Below are 17,889 nucleotides of genomic sequence, written 5' to 3'. Positions count from 1 at the left end.
ACCCATAGGGGAAAACTGGCCAGTTTTCTTCATTTGCAAGCAGCCTTGCCTGGATGTAGAAAACATTAAAAGTTATGCAAAATAACGTTTTCCAAGAAGCAAATCTGAATGTTAGCTTCATTTGTGACCATGAAATCTACTGAGAGAGAGAGAGAGAGAGAGAGAGAGAGAGAGAGAGAGAGAGAGAGAGAGAGAGAGAGAGAGTTTAAGAGCCAGTTTTCATGTCATACAAAATCAGAAAAAGACAGTTCCCTTTTGGAAAATGAACTTGCTACTGATCTAAAGTCAGAGACAAAGATCCTAATGGTTTTAAATGACCTTACATGTATTTTCCAAATTCATTTCTTGGAATGAACAATTTCCACAAACATATGGACTATAACATCTGAATGGGTGCCTTATGTCAAACCACTTTAAAATCCAATAGCCATCTGAAGAGAGTGGTTAAAATAGACATATATGTAAAATATTAGGGTATGACTATCTGACCAAGAATTACATTAGACAAAGCCTAAACTGGACTGTCCTGATTTAAATTTGTGGAGCCAAATTCTGTCACTGAATAAACTACTCTTCAGTGTTTCAGATGCCTAATCTCACTGGTGCCAGTGTTGTCTCCAACTGACAAAGATTATTATCCCTCACATTTTAATCTTTGTGATTTTTGTGTCTAGAAAAATCTATTATCTGGTGATCAGTCTTCCCTACCACCTTTGAGCATAATGCTCTTTATTCTCTTCTTTAAATGCATCCTATAAATATTGTGCACTTTGCTAGGACTAAAGAACTAGTTTATTACATCATGAGGTCTATAGTGGTGAGCTTCTCAGTATTTAGCTAGGTTAGTGTTACTCAAAAGTTGTTCTGCCCATGAAAGGCCCATTCTAGGATCCTTTCCAGCTCAGTAGAGACCTCCATAGTTTGTACTCAGTTCTCAATGGCTATAAATTAGGAACAAAGTGGACATGTTATGGCAATTCATTAACAGTAAGACTATGCCTAATTCCAGTGCCATTTTAAAATATTTTGATGCCTTTGTGTGTATGTGCATATGTGTGTGTGTGTGTGTGTGTGAGACAGACAGACAGAGACAGAGAGACTTTTCACAGAAGGGAAGGAAGGGAGGGAAGGAGAAAGGGAGGAAGATTTCATTTTTAGAGACTAGTAAACTTTTTAAGAATTTACTCTTCTTTATTCAATAATCAAACTAAGTAAATTGTGGAGCTCAGTAATGATAATAAGTGAGAACATTTATTCCCTTGAATTCAGCAAATATTTATCAAGTGCCTACTATGTGCAAGGCACTATGCTAAGTAATAGGTATAAAAAGACAAAAATGAAACAGACCCTGCCTTCAAAGAACTTATATTCTAATGTGGGGAGGAGTTTGCAACATGTATGTAGAGAAGTAAACAAAAAAAATTAGGTAAAGAAATATAAACTAATTCCAAGGGGGAAAGACTGCTAATATCTAGGGGACTTGGCAATAATATACAAAACTTCCATATGCATTGTTGCTCTAGCATCTTCCTCATGCGGTAAGGAAAACTATTTGGATAGTCATCAGTTTCATTTGTTTGCATGGTGAAGCAATAGAGGAAAGGACTTGGATTTGCTGAAACTGACTGAAGAAGTAGATTCTCACATGCAGTGGTCTATTGTAATGATGTGAAGGGCCATTAAAAACCTCTAAGGTTGTTGTCTTTGACCTTAGATTAGCAGGCTTCAGAGTCAGGAAGCTCCAGGTTCAACTCCTGCCTCTGGTACTAGTATATGACACTCCACAAGTAATAACCTCTCGGAGGTCCCCCACACCCGCAGTTTTCTAGGGTTTTAAATTTCTGAACAACTATCATTCTGGTTGGGTAGAGTGAGTTTCCTAACCAGATGAATGAAACCACCCCCACCCCCCAAATGTGTTTATAGTGCAAGCTATCTATGAATTCTGATATGGGTGGAAGATCCAATTGAATATGAGTTCTTCCAGGACAGGGATTGTTTTTCATTTTTGCATTTGTATCTATCCCTAGCCTAACCATAACTTGCTTGTAGTGGAAGCTTAATAAATGCTTGTGGAGTGGAGCTGAATTGAACTGAAGCATAGGAAACTAAACCAAAGTTGCTGGGGGTGAGGGTGGGAGTAGAATGGAAAGGTCAAACCAGTTTCTATTTTTAGTAGGTATAGAGTAGGGAGACAAGTGTACTAAGTGGGTTTGTACAAGGATAAAACGTTTCTTAACAACAACCACTTCACCATACATGTGTTTTTTCAAAATCATTGTTGGGCTACTACATAGATATTGTAGGCAGCTAGGTGACAGAGGATAGAGCCCTGGTCTCAGTCAGGAGGACTTGAGTTCAAATCTGCCTCAGATGCTTACTAGCTATGTGACCCTGAATAAGTCATTTAACCTTGTTTGCCTCAGTTACTCATCTGTAAACTGAACTAGAGAAGGAAATGGCAAATCACTCCAGTATCTCTGCCAAGAAAACCTCAAATGGAGTCACAGAGAGTCAGACACATGACTAAAATGACTCAACAACAATGAGTAGATATACATTGAAAACAGGATACATAAATCCTAATCTGAGTTTGACTACTAATTTGAAAGTACATTTGCAACTGATCACCAAGAGGCGTGTTAGTTTGCTCTTGCTGGGCTTCTACCGTTTGGTTTGAGAATTGAATTACCTAGTAATGTCTATAGATCAGGTGTAAGAAGACCTTGAAATTTTTGTAGACATGGTGAACTGGAATACATCATTCCACTAATTTCTCTACCTAAAAGATGCCATCTGGAAGACATTGTTTATAAAGTATACCACACCTCTCAGCTTCAGTTTCCTCATCTATAAAATAAGAAATAATGGGTTGAAAAAGATGGTCTCTAAGGTCCCTGACTCTAAACCTGTGATTCTGTAATCTCTCTCTCTCTCTCTCTCTCTCTCTCTCTCTCTCTCTCTCTCTCTCTCTCTCTCTCTCTCTCTCTCTCTCTCTTTCTCCTCCTCCTCCCCCCCTTTCCACTCTCCCTCTGATGAGATCTTCAAATAGTATAGTCCTTCAGAGTTTCACAGTACCATATTCATTCAAAAATGACTAATAATACTTGCTATCTTTAATGCTTTAAAGTTTACAAAATGTTCCATTACAAAATTCCTTGATGTCATCATAATTAGCTATCATTCCATCTCCCCCTGAGCCTCATTTCTCCTAAACCTATTCTTTATCCTCAAGAGAACCTCTAGCCTCTCTACCCCTCCCTGTTCTCCCAGGCTCCATTCTGGCTTTGCTTTCCTCCTTTCCAAATATTGATTCTACAGATAACCAATTCAAATCCCTATTGTCCCTTCCTGTCAATTCCCTGCCCTCTTATCTATTGCACTCATACCTAAGCAAACTGTAACCTCAGATTACCCTTACCACCCGCGTCCACTCCTACTCAAGGACCACTGAAGGATGTTGGTGGAAGTCAAGAAACCACATTGTTTGAATCTGTTACAACTTTACATAATTTAATCTCAACTGGGATTTCACTATATCAATATTATTCCTTTACACATCCTTAATAGCTTCTCCCATCCACCTCAGTGGTTGTTTCAGATTTTCTCTTCTCGCCTCAAAGCTCCCACAACACTCTTTCCCCTTTCCTCTTAGCATAGTACTTTCCCTTATATTTTATTGAGAAAATATCTTAATAAAAGCTTATTGAATTGAAGGAAGAGGAGTGCATTGCGGAGGTTCACCAAAGATGATAAGGAACCATTATACTCATCAGAAGACGTGAAAACTGTTTTATTTTTGCTCTGATTAGTCACATGTCTTTCTCCCACTATGGCTGAAAATTCTTTGCTTCTGTTCTACCATTTCATCTTTGGGATTTAAGATTTATGTATATATTTAGTGGCTTGGGATTTAAGATGTATGTATTAATTTTAGGATTGAAGGATACTAAACATTCTCTTGTGGGCATTATTTACTTCTAGCTAGTATTAATATATTAGTGTATGTAAAATGTAGATACACAAAATAGATCAGTTCTGTAATCAGTTGCTTCATCCAAGAATTTCTTGCAATTAAATCCATTGAGTGCCTGCATAGACCTTGGCCTAAAGGGCCCAAGGTCTCCCACTGCATCCTGGGTCATCTCCAGTCATTCTGATGAATATCTGGTCATTGGATTCCGGTGGTTCTGGAGGAGAAGTGAGGCTGGTGCCCTGCACAGCCCTCCCTCACTCAAAACAAAATCAAGTGCAAGTCATGTCATCACTTCTCTGATGGCATGGTCTTCTTTGGCAATGAAGGACAAACACAACAATCGAGAAAACAGAAGCCATTCACTCAAAACTCACTCTTCTCCCCAACTTTCCATCTCCAAATGCTTTGACATTATCCTCTTTTTCTTATTTTATTCTAGTCTCTAATGAATAGGGGACCTTTCGCCTCACCAAAGCCAATCCCTCAACTCTGGATTTTACCCTTTCTAGGCTTTTCTTTCTGAAAAAATCACTTCCACAATCAATCCACTTCCCTCTAAATTCAAATACCTTCCAATCTACCAGCTTCTTCCCTGCTACTTATAGATCTGCTCAGTTCTAATCCTTCCTTAAAAATACATGAGTTGACCTTACCATCCCTTCAAACCAACATCCTGTATCTTCCATCTCCCATACAAACTTCTAGAAAAAAATGTCTATTCTTATTGTCTCCATTTCTTTTCATATACTCCTCAAACTCTTGCAATTTGACCTGATTTCTTTGCTCAGCTGAAACTGTGCTCTCCAAAGATTTTATATTTACAAAATCCAGTGATCTTTTCTCAGTCCTAATCATCTCTTCAACATTTAACATTATTGATGACTCCTTCTTCCTGGGAATCATTTTCTGGGTTTTCATAAGAAAACCTCATTCTTTTCCTACTTTCTCTTGATCTCCCATTGCTATATTTCCATCCATGTCCTGACTCCCTAACTGTGGGTGGGCTTCAACCTATATTCCCAGACTTATTACACATTATTCATATTCAAATTCCAGTCAAGATGGTCAACTTGCAATGCTTCACAGATAACATTTCATTTTTCATCCTTATACCTTTTTATAGATAGTCCAGCATTCCTGTAATTTATTCCCTTCCCACCTTCCCTTCATACACCTCCTACATCAGACTTTCTCTGATCATCCAAGATTATCTCAGGGTGCCATGCAACCATAAAATTGTCTGTCTTTCTTGCTTATGTAACTTTCTGGATCTAAAATTTTGGATTTGAAGATTATAGATCCAGAGCCAAAAGAGATTCCAGAAGCCATATCATCTAAATCTTTCACATTTTAAATGTGGAAACCAAGGCTCAGAAAGCTTAAATGATTTGCTTCAGAGTTAACAGAACTTATATAATATGTTATGCCATAAGTTATGTTCTGCATATAATAGAAGTATATAACAGAGCTAAATCTTGGTCCTCTGACTCCAGAGACAATGTTCTTTCTACTTACTCTCTGTGTGATCTTGGGAAAAATTCCTTAATTTCTCTGAGCCTTAGTTCCCTCATCTATAAAATGAGAGGGTTGGACTAGATGGTTTCTGAGGTTCCTTCCAGCTCTCGAGCTATGATCCTATGATTCATTTTGTGATATTACATCATAGTAATAGATTGGATTTGTTCTGGGGGAAGGGTCCCTAGCCCCCTGGCCCCTCAGCCTCCACCCAAATCATTCCATATTTTCTTTGTACATAACCCATATCCTTTCTCCCACTAGAGTGTTTGCTCCTTGAGGTCAAGGGCTCTTTCACTTTGTCACTGACTATTTAATGTTGACCACAATGCCTATATATAACACATTACAATCAGCCAGTATTCATTAAAAGCAATGTTATATAATATATATTATAATTATAATATATATATCAGTACTATGTATTTCATGTATATAATGTAAATTATTTCATTTAGGCATTGAAACAACTTTGTGTGCCATACACTACAAGTATTCCTTTCCTCATTTTACAGAAGAGGAGCTAGAGGGTCAGAGAGCCATTTGGCTGTTTTTTTATCCACACAGATCATAAGTAACTGAGGCAGAATCCAGTTTTTTCTCAATTCTAAGTCAAATATTCCATCAGCCTCTCCACACTGGCCCATCTTTACATGCATTATCTCGCTCATTTCTCACAGTAACATTGATATGGCTGGTTCAAGTATTCCACCAAGAAACAGACTCCAAGAAGTCTTGTCAAGGTTACATGACTAATAAGTAGAGGGGGCCAGAACTTGAAACAGGTCTTCTGTCTCCAAACCAGCACACTTTCTCCTCTCCCATAGGACTTCACTTAAATGATGTGTGCTTTCTATTTAAAGAGGAAATTCCAAACACTTAATTATTCTGTGATTTCTTTCATTCTTTTTTTAAAAAAAATTAAACGTTTTTATTTAACGTTTTGAATTCCAAATTCTCTCCCTCTCTCTCTCTCCTTCCACACCCCAGATAGTGAACAATCAGATGTAAGTTATGCATGTGCAGTTATGTAAAACATTTCCATCGTAGCCATTTTGTGTGTGTCCTTGGTTGCTGAAGACCATACCATCAGAGAAATAATGACATGACTTGCACTTGACTTTGTTTTGAGTGAGGGAGGGCTGTGCAGGCCACCAGCCTCACTTCTCCTCCAGAGCCATCTGAATCCAGTGACCAGATATTCATCAGGATGACTAGAGATGGCCCAGGATGAGGCAGTTGGGGTGAAGTGACTTGACCAAGGTCACACAGCTAGTGCGGGTCAAGTGTCTGAGGTGAGATTTGACTCCTGCACTGGTGCTCTATCCACTGCACCACCTAGCTGCTCCTCAAGCCATTTTGTACAAGAAGACTAGAATAAAAAGAAAGAAAGAAAGTGAAAAAATAGCCTGCTTCATTCTGTATTCAATCCATATCAGTTCTCTCTCGGTGAATAGTATGCTTCTCCATTAGTCCTTTGGGATTGTCTTGGATCACTGTATTGCTGAGAGTAGTTAAGTCATTCACTGTTCTTTATTGGACAATACTGCTGTCACTGCATACAATGTACTTCTGGTTCTGTTCATTTCACTATGCATTAGGTCATGTAAGCCTTTCTAAGTTTTCCTGAAATCATCCTGCTCGTTATTTTGAACAGCACAATAATATTCCGTTACAATCATATAGCACAGCTTGTTTGGCCATTCCCCAATTGATGAGCATCCCTTTGGTTTCCTTTTCTTAACCACCACAGGAAGTTGCTATAAATATTTTTGTGTGGATGGGTCGTTTACCCTTTCCTGGACATCTTTGATATCCTTCATTCTTAGGAGGATCTAGTCTAAAAACTGTCTGAGCCTCACCATCATTGTGGTTGCTGTTGGTAATAACAGGATTGTTTTATGTTATTATTCTAGGACCATAAAGATTAGTGTACCTGATCCTACTCGAAGGAGAGGAATGGAAAAATTGGGCAAGAAAATAAGGACACAAACTACATGCTGTCCAAAATCCTCTCATTGGTCAGATACATATCTAGAAAGGAAGATGGTATTTGCTTGTTTACATATTTTATATTTACACTTTTCATTACTACTATTGTAGAAGCCACCTTTAAGAAACCGTGACTTTCCAGAGATTAAATTAACTCCTTGACTTTGGGTCCAAGGAGTCCATGCTTAGATTTCAGAGAGTCTATGAACTTTTTTTTCATATTTTGATAACTGTATTTCAATTTAATTGGGTTTCTTTTTAAACCTGTGTGTTTTATTTTATGTATTCAAAAAGCATTATCCTGAGAAAGGGTCCATAAGTTTCACCAGATTGACCCAGGGAACCACGACAGAAAAAAGGGTTAAGAACTACTGCCATACACATTTGTCTTTTTTGAATTTAGGGACCTCACAGACTGTGGTCATTCTCATTAAAGCTGGGCTGTGATTAATCATTTGTTTCTAGACCTAGTGATTCAATCCTCGCTCACAAAGAAGGTATTATCCAAAGAATCTGTCTCATTTTTGGTGTCTTGGTATGTCGCTGAGGAACAGCTTGTTCTAAGATGGGTAAACATAATTTATATTCTACTTCATTCTGTCTACAAAGGGCATTAAAAACATGATTAAAAAGGGAGTGTGTAAGAGGTAGAAAGAGACAGAGTCAAGAGACAGAAAAAGACTATGGAGAGGGGGAGAAGATTCTTTCTACACTCTCTTGGCTGAAAGACTGGCTCATATGGAATATGATTTCTCTTTAAAAAAAGACAAAAATGTAAACTGTGGACTCCTTACTGCTTACATCGGAGGTATACGTGTGTGTGTTCTATCTAAACTAACCATTCATTTGCTAATGTTTGTAAGAGTTTTGTGAACTTTGGGATATATACTCAAGCAATGGTGCCCTTGGAGGTATGATCAAAAAGGGAAGGAATTTAGGGTAAGAGATAATAATTTAGAATCACGTCCATGAAATGTGAGGAAATTATCAAGATTTAAACTGAGTCACATTCTTTTTGATATAGATGATTATGTATGCACAAAGTTCAGAAAGTTCATCTATACCATATAATTTGGATCCAAACATTTTCCCCAGTCTCCATATATTCTACAGCACTTGTCTGTACATCAGAGAAGGAAACAAAATTGAGAATATTTTCAACAAAAGTATTGTTATTCTTAGGGAAAGAATTCTAGGTGCTCAGAAGGGCATCTCCTGAAAAAAACAGCTTCCAAGTTTCCTATGTTGTTATTGTTGAGTAGTTTTTCCAGTCATGTTCCTATTTGGGGTTTTCTTGGCAAAGATGCTGAAATGATTTCCCATTTCCTTTTCTAGTTTGTATTACAGATGAAGAAACTGAGACAGAGTTAAGTGACTTGCTCAGGGTCACACAGCTAGTAAGTGTCTGAGGCCAGATTTGAATTCAGAAAGATAAGTCTTCCCGCCTCCAAGCCTGGTGCTCTATCCACTGCACCACCTAACTACCTCAGATTTCTTATAGATCCTCTCAAAGGCACTCCTTCATGCTACTGGAATGAAGGACCCTGGGAAGGGACTCTTCCCTTAGACCATATACCATCCATTATTACAATGTAATATCACAGAATGGATCATTGGATAACAGCTCTGAAGCTGGAAGGAACTTCAGAGACCATCTTGTCAAACCCCTTCCTTTTACAAATGAGAAAATTGAGGCTCAGAGAAGTTAAGGGAGTTTTCCCAAGTTCATAGAGATAATAAACAGAAAGAACACTGGCTCTGAAGTCAGAGGGCCAAGGTTCAACTCCTGAGTTTTACATTAACTATACTACAACTTGGAGCAAGTCATTTAACCTCCATGGCCTCAGTTTCCTCATTGGTTTGGACTATATGGCTGCTTGGGTCATTTGACTCTGGATCTATAATATTCAGATCCAGAAAGTAACAGAAACAAGGAAGACAGATTGTATAATAACATGGCACCCCTGATAATCTTTTCTAATTTTGTTTTTTTAACTCATCTAATTTTCTCCAAACTTACCTTTCTCTCAGATATCCTGTTGGCTAACAAATGCAAACAAGCACCCAGAAGCACTTCTCACTTGCCACAGCTAGCTGGTGTTGTGAAGAGAGCACTAAGCCTAGTCAGGAAGACCTGAGCTCAAATATGACCTGAGACAGCTATTAGCTGTATGATCCTGGGTAAGTCACTTAACCCTTCTTTGAGTTGGTTTCCTCATCTGTAAAAGGAGATAATAACACCTAACTCCCAAGTTGTTGTGAGGATCAAACTAGATAATATTTGTAAAGCTCTTGGCACGATACCTGGCACATATTAGGTGATGCTATATAACTGCTCGCTATTATTATTCTCATTAATTATGTGCATATAGACTAGATCTTTTGCCTACTCCCTGAAGACTCCTCTACCAAAACTGCCCACCAGATTTTTCCAGGGTCTTGTCGTTAGTGTCTAAAATACTGATATTGCTCTGTTGAAAGGCATTGGAACCCAGAGCTACCACAAATCCAGTGCTTGAAACATGAGTAAAACATATAATCTTCCATCACCCCTAATATTTACTCTTCCCATTCTCCCACAAATCCAGGCACAGCACCCCTACCGTATTACCTCAGAGACTGCCAGGTTCCAACACCAATCACTACTGTCAAGAGAACATCTGTTAAACTCGGAGACAGGAGTGTCAATGAATGGTTGCAGACAGCTGCACTGTCTTCTTTGCACAGCTGTCTGCATTGCCCATCATTTTCAACCCTAACCACTCACCAGATAGGTGTTTGTGGGTTAATTAGTATTAAAGAGTATTTTAGCAAATATAACCATCACAGAATTAGGCTCTAAGTTCCCCCTGATACAGACTAAATTCTGGGAGGTGGGGGAAGACTTTGGAGTGACAAGACATTTTAATCAAAGCTTAATTTTTGAATAATATTCAAGTAGTTTTAAATAGAGACATTCTGCTATTTTCACCAAACCACTATGTAAAGAAAGAGATATATACATCTTATTCATATGTAGAAGTTATGGACAGGTACTTTGATGTGCAACACCTCTTAAACTTCTTAAATTTAAATATGGGGTCATGAAAAAATTGACAACATTAAAAGTTTTCTGAATGCACAAAGACCAAAAATTAATTAAAAATCAGACATGAATCTGAGGTGCTTCTGTCGGTGCTTGCCTGTCTTGCATTGGGTAACTTTACCGTAGCCTCAGACCACTCAATGCCAAGGAGTACTGCCTAAATGCGAAAAGGGGTCCAGTAGAGAAAGCTTAAGAAGCCCTGTTATAGAGAACAAATATTACAATTTGCATGGATGAAGGTAATTTCCACACAGGAAATCATGAACTCATGATACATTGTTTTATATATATATATGTGTGTGTGTGTGTGTGTGTGTGTGTGTGTGTGTGTGTGTGTAATGTTTCTAATACATTTTTACTAAAATGTTATGTGTTCTTTTCCTAAGTTTTTCTTCTTTATAGCTCTCAGATGTGACTAGAAGGTACAATAGCTTAAGAACCAGATTTTGGGATCAGGAAGACCTGAGTGCAAATCCTGCCTCAGTCACAGTTTACTAAACCTTAAGTCGATTGACCCTTCTTAGACTCAGTTCCCTCACATGTAAAACAGACATAATAAGACACTTTTTTGAAGTTTAAAGCATCGTATAAATATTAACTGTTATTTCCATCTTTGAGTATTTTATAGGTCCTTGTCTTGAATTTTGTTAGATTCACATTTTAACTACAGAAAGCTTTTTATTGTGTCAGTTGTGTTAAAAAACCAAAGAAAATTTTATCTACTCATGGAATCCTAAAATTTTAGGGTATCATCTAGATGTATTTTCACAAGATTTTTCAAGGAAAAGTACTGAGAAGCAGACTGGAAAGAAACACAAAGACTTTAATCCCAGATTTGCCTCAAGCATTTACTGAGTATATGCTAATAAATATGGAATTAAGGTCATGTCAACACTATTTCAACACAACCAATCAAAATCATGAAGATCTTACCAGTTACTCATAGGGGTTGTTTAAAGGCATCAGGAAGTAGACTGGAGATGGCATGTTTGGAGACTGGCTTGTGAGTGACAGAGGAAGAAACACAGATGGAGAACTAACATTGGTGTGAAGGACTTTATTGACCAAGAAAGGGGTTCATTAACCTATATGAAAAGGAAAAGATGAACTATAATATGGGCTTATATGGAATCAAAGACTGATTCTAGGAGAGTCAGTCTGTTTGCAGGAGCTTGGGGAAAGTGAACGATGAGGGAGATTCAGAGTATTTCTACCAGAAAAACAAATAAAGGGAAGAAGTTAAGAAAAGTCGATAAGACAAGCGGAAGTTGTACAGTCCTGAAGTGAGTACATGAGGAGCCTGGGTCCTCACGTAGGTGCGTATGTATGCATGTGTATATATGCATATATATATATATATATATATGCATATATATGTACACACATATTTTGGGATGTGCTGTAAATAATAATATGATAACACTATTTATAATTCTATAATAATATTTATTAATAGCCAACATTTACATACCATCTAGCATATACCAAACCCTTTACTATTATTATCTCATCTGATCTTCCCTAAAACCCTGGGAGGTAGGTGTTATTAGCATCCTTATTTTACAAATTGGGAAACTGAGGCAAACCGAGATGAAATAACTTACCCAGAGTCACATAGCTAATAGGTGTCTGAGGGCAAATTTGAACTCAAGTCTCCCTGACTTTAGATCTGGTACTCTATCCCCTGTTCCACTAGCTGCCCCTATGTTAGCATAGAGATCAATGATAAGAGAGTGTTAATCAGATTTATCTCAGATCTCTTATCTAAATAGACTACTTCCTGAACTTTCCTAGTCGGTTTTAGAAAGATGTTGTCCACATGGTATTGGAGGACCTTGAGCATAAGATATCTATATCTATAAGTAGCAAGTTTATGACATGTCACCAAAGGTCAACTCATCATCTCCCCTCTAAAAGTCCCCCTTTCCCTGACTTCCCCATTTCCACTGATGGCTTCCTCATCCCTCTGACTTGAAAGCTTAGAATCATCTTTGACTCTTCTTCCTCCCCTTACTCAATCAATCATTTATTAAGTGTTCATTATATGCCAAACACCGTGCTAAAAGCTGGAGCTACAGGTACAAAGAATAAAACAATCCCTTCTCACAATAGGCTTATATTTTAATGGAGGAGATAATAAGCATGCCCTAAAGTATAAACATTAAGTTCAACACAAATAGATACAAATATAAATGAATACAAATATATACAAAATTGTTAAATATAAAGTAGCTTGGAAGAGAAAACACTGGTTGCGGGGAGGGGGGGCGAGTAGAGAAACGATTTATTCAGAAGATAATACCTGGTCTGTATTTTAAAGGAAGGCACTCTGTGAGATGGAGGCCAGAAGGGAGTGCATCTCAAGCATGGGAGACCACCAGAACAATGACAGCAAAGGGGAGATGAAATATCATGTGTGAAGAACAGAAAGAAGACCAGTTGGGCATGAATAAAGAGTGGAGGGAGGTGGGGAGTAATGGCCAATAAGGTTAGAAAAATAGGCTGCCAAACAGCTGTCAACTCTAGGACTCACCTATGCAATTTAGATGTTTTTCTCCACTCATACAATTACCACCCCTCACCCACCTCCTTTCTTAGACTATTGTAATATATAATCTTTTAACTGGTTTCCCTGCCTCCAATCTCTCCCCTCCAACCCAGCCAAACAAAGCTGCCAAAATAATTTTCCTTATGTATAATATCTGAACATAGCACTCTCCTGCTCAAGAAATTGAAGTGGCTCCCTATTACCTGTTAATAACATTTTCTCCATCCATCAATTATTTGCTGTGAGAACTAGAGCAAGAGCTAAAACCTGAGATTGAGCCTAAGAGAAATGAAAATGGAGCACTCTGAAGAAGAAAAAAGAATGGAGAGAGGGAGTAAAAATAAATTAATTTTGTTTTCAATTAAGTTTTATGAATACTTTTAAAAATATCTTATGATCATAGATTTAGAACTTGGAAGGAACTTCAGAAGCCATCTACTGCAATCCCCTCAATTTAGAGATGAGGAAAATGAAGCCCAGAGAGCCTAAAGAACTTGCCCAAGGCCACATTGTCATTTCTGGCTATGCCCCCTACACACACGCATGCACGCACATGCACATGCACACGCAAACACACACACACACACACACACACACACACACTAGAACTGAACCTTCCTTTGTAATAAAAACAAGAGAAACAGTTAAGCAAAGACAACTGAGTGACCACATTTTACAATATAGACGACATTCTTCCCTTGTAGTTCCCTAGAACTATGCCTAGAACTGTCATTATCTGTTCCCTGGAATCATGATCATCCTCTCCATCCAATCCTTTTTCCAAGGGACAAATCTGTTTTGAATATTATTCTGTCAATAACAGAAAGCTGCCTGCTTAATCCAACGTGACTTTTTGGGACTCGCTATGGTTCTGGGCAGAGCTAAGGTGCGAATAAGGAGAATTCTTCTCTCCACCCTTCTTCCCATTCCAAACAGCTAGAAGGAATGTCACTTGTAATTATGATATGGCCAAGATGGCTAAGCAGGTCAACTGCTAACATACCTGTAGGATAAAATAACAAGCTCTTCAATTTAGCATATAAGGAATTTTACAGTCTGGCTCCAACCTGCCTTTCCAATCTTATTTCATATCATTTCCCTTCATACTTAAGTTCCCTGATTTTATTCAGCTGTTTCCTACCCCATGCATTCACACTGGCCATCCCCTAGGCCTACAAAACATTCCTTCCTCTTCCTAAAGAAATGTTTCTCTTCCTTCCAAGGACCAGCTCACTTTCTGCCTTCTCCATGAAGTCTACTTTCATACCTTGAGCTGAAATGAGCCCTTTGTCTGTGCCTCTATCACACTCTACCACTCTAATGCTTATTTGTCTTCATGTTTATTATGTATATCCTTAGTAGACTATAAGATTTTTGGGAATATGGATTGTTTAGTTTATCATTGATGTATTCCCAGTGCCTAATAAAGTGCTTTCGAGCATAGAAGTTGTTTAGTATTTGAAATACATCAAAGCAAGGGCAGGATTATAAAGAAAGGACACTAATTTGGCCAGTGAAAGATATATGTAAAGTCTTTGCCAAATGATTGCCATTTTAAATTTCTGTTCTTTCTATTTTATCAAGCCACCCGTAGCCTCAACTGGATAATATACCAATGTGAGAAATGAATATTCCTCTCATATTTAGTAACTATTTCATTAGATACAAGGTGTCCCTCTTTCCTACTTCCTTATCTAGAAATCAACCGATGTGGGAAGTCTCTCATAGAGATTTATCCAAGCTGAGATCTAATCAAACAGTAAAAGAAATTCTAAGTTTGGGCTAATGGGTGTATTCCTGTTTATTGTGTTGGCTCAGACAGGCCTGGGAAAAATGCTGATTCTCCCCATCATAAAGAGATGTAATATGGAAATTGATGTCTCTCTGACCAACATTTGAGTGACCTAAGTCATGTACTGCAAGATAGCCCACCTCCCATTGTGTTAACAAATCACAGCTGATTGCCATCCCTTGGAAACATCTACTTTTCAAAGGGCATATAAATTGTGACTCCACTGCTAGTAGGGGTCTTTGGTCTAAGAGAGGTGACTAAATGAACATCCTTTTATTAATAATCTACTGGCTTCGTTAATAAAATGATTAAATTCAGAAACTATGTCTCAAACCTTTTTAATCATCACACTAGGATGTAAATAAAAGTTATGGTTGTTAATGGGGGCTCCAATCATTGTCACTAATTTTCTTTTTTTTTTAATTTTTTAATTGATGAAATAAAGCATTTCCTTCACATAGTATGGTTTTTAAAAGATGATTGTACATGAAATTGCAAATCAATTATGTACAACTTGCTGTTCTTTTAAAATATATAATAAAGTTATAATGTTTCTTTTTTTTCTTTCCCCCACCCTAGAGATGACTACCACTAAACACAAATATGTGTGTGTGTGTGTGCACATGCATAAAATAATTCTATACATACTTCTATTAATCATTTCTTTCTCTGGATGCAGATAGCATCTTCCTTCATACATCCTTTGCTGTTAATTTGGGTATTTATAATAGTCAAAATGACTTAGCCACTCAAAGTGGTTGTTAAAACACTATTGCTGTTACTGTATATGTTTTCTTGCTTTTACTTATTTGATTCTTCATTATTTCATGCAAGTCTATCCATGTATTTCTAAGATCATTGATCTCATCATTCCTTATAGCACAGTAGTATTTTATCAAAATCATATACCACAACTTGTTTGACTGTCACTATTTTTCAAAATATCTCATTGCAAGCTTTATTTCCCTACATCTGTCACAACCTGGTTTCTGCTCCTTAAAAGGAAGCTACTTGTTTGTGACCAAGATATAAGTTGGGACACAAAGCTTTGGCCATGTTATGAAATTAGGCTTCTAAAGGGGCTCTGTTAGAGGCAGCTAGGTCATGTTCTGCCAACCCTGGAATGAGGAAGACTCATCTTCATGAGTTCAAATCCAGCCTCAGATACTTACTAGCAATGTGACCCTGGGCAAGTCACTTCACCCTGTTTTCCTCAGTTTCCTCATCTGTCAAATGAGCTGGAAAAGGAAATGGCAAACCACTCTACTATCTTTCCCAAGAAAATCCCAAATGGGATCACAAAGAATCTGAAATGAATGAAAATGACTGAAAAATGAAAAGGGGCTTTATCATTGGGTAATTGAAAAATACTAGACTGAAAGAATACAAATCCTGACTCTGCTGTTTGGATAACTCTAGGACCTTGAGTAAATCATTCCTCTTAGCCTAGATGATCTCAAAGATTCCTACCAGGTCCAGCTCAAGAAATGATGATTTTAAAGTGTCATTTCAAACATTCCATTTCGCTTCTGAAGTAGCATTGTAATAAAACACTGAACTCAAAAACCTGGATTCAAAATTGCCTCAGATACTTACTAGCTACACAACCCTGAGCGAGTCATTCAAACTCCCTATGTCTCATTGGACTTGATGGTCTCTAATATCCCTTTCAGCACTGAACCTATGATCCTATGGCCCTATCAAAGAATTTCATAAGAAAATATTTCCTGCGAAATCATACAACTATATTCAAATGTTTAAGGTGATGGTCAAATGATCATAGAAGTTTACAACTGGGAGGAAATGTAAGATCATCTGATCCAAATCCCTTATTTTAAAGGGGAGGAAACTAAAACTTAGATGGTTGAAGTGTGTTGTCCAAAAATGTACAATTGCTGGGTGACAGCATTAAAGACAGATCCCAGGTCTCCTTATTCCTATTTTATGGGTACAGTTTGTTTGTCCTTTCCTTCTACCATGAAATAATGATCTTCTGTGGAAATAGTTTTTTTGGGAACTCCTGACTATATAATTAAGTTCTTTCCATGAAATTAAACATGGACCAATATTCCTAAAGTCTAAAAGAAATTATATGTGTATGGATGCACACTTGCACTGACTGGGAAGGAGTGTGATAACCAGCTCTCAAAGAGAGGGTATCTCTTGGATGTCTTGGCCACAGACACCTTCATTAGGTGGAGGTGATGATCTCCAAAAGAAACATCAAAGTTTTCTAATGTAAATATGGTAATAGGTTCAATGAGGAAGTTATAAGATACATCTAGTTCTATATTCCCTCTTTGTCTGACTTTTCGAGAAACCTCCATGTAATTGTTGAAGGGCGTTGCTTGAATTCTCTTAGCCTAATACTAAAAATAATTCCTTATATTTGTTCAACACATTAAGTTTCTGAAGGAATTTCACATACCTGAACGTTACCTTCATAAAGAAAGGTTGAGATGGCCAAGAGAAGAAGGGATAACAAGGGAATGTGTAGGGTTTGAAGCCCTAATGCCTTTTGAAAACACTTTTTGGAGAAGACAAAGTCACTCTCTAGGAACAGGAGAAGGGTACTATGACTTTTGCATGCATATATGCACATGTACACACACAAACAGACATTTGTTTAAGAATGAAAATTAGTGGATCAACTTAATCCATCATGAAGGAACACTGTGTCAAAGCAGTGTTCTTTTGGTTGTTGTGGCTTCTGTGTGAGTGGTTCCCAACCACAGGAGTATCTGGTAGCCATCTGAGAGAAGTTGGATTGGTTAAGAAGATGGGACTGGTTGTGGCAAATGCAGGTAGAGCTAGTACATATTGTTCAGACCTGGAAAAAAATTTTCCAACATAATAATTTTCAAAAAGTATTTATTGGCAGAACATGGTTAGCCTACTGTTAAAAATATGCATAGAGATGCTGAACCTGAGTTTTTATCCCACCCTTTTCCTCTCTCCCACCCTTTTTGCCTGTCCTTACT

At 37.7% G+C, this 17,889-nt stretch overlaps 1 pseudogene; it reads left to right on the top strand.

Moving 5' to 3' along the window:
* LOC140513824 (enhancer of rudimentary homolog pseudogene) overlaps positions 1 to 17,889 on the top strand; it is an 87,323-nt pseudogene that overhangs the window by 51,672 nt on the left and 17,762 nt on the right.

Source organism: Notamacropus eugenii, chromosome 7 (assembly GCF_028372415.1).
Source record: "Notamacropus eugenii isolate mMacEug1 chromosome 7, mMacEug1.pri_v2, whole genome shotgun sequence".
Lineage (NCBI taxonomy): Eukaryota > Metazoa > Chordata > Mammalia > Diprotodontia > Macropodidae > Notamacropus > Notamacropus eugenii.
The sequence above is the reverse complement of the archived record's forward strand: the minus strand, read 5'-3'. Positions and strand labels throughout refer to the sequence as shown.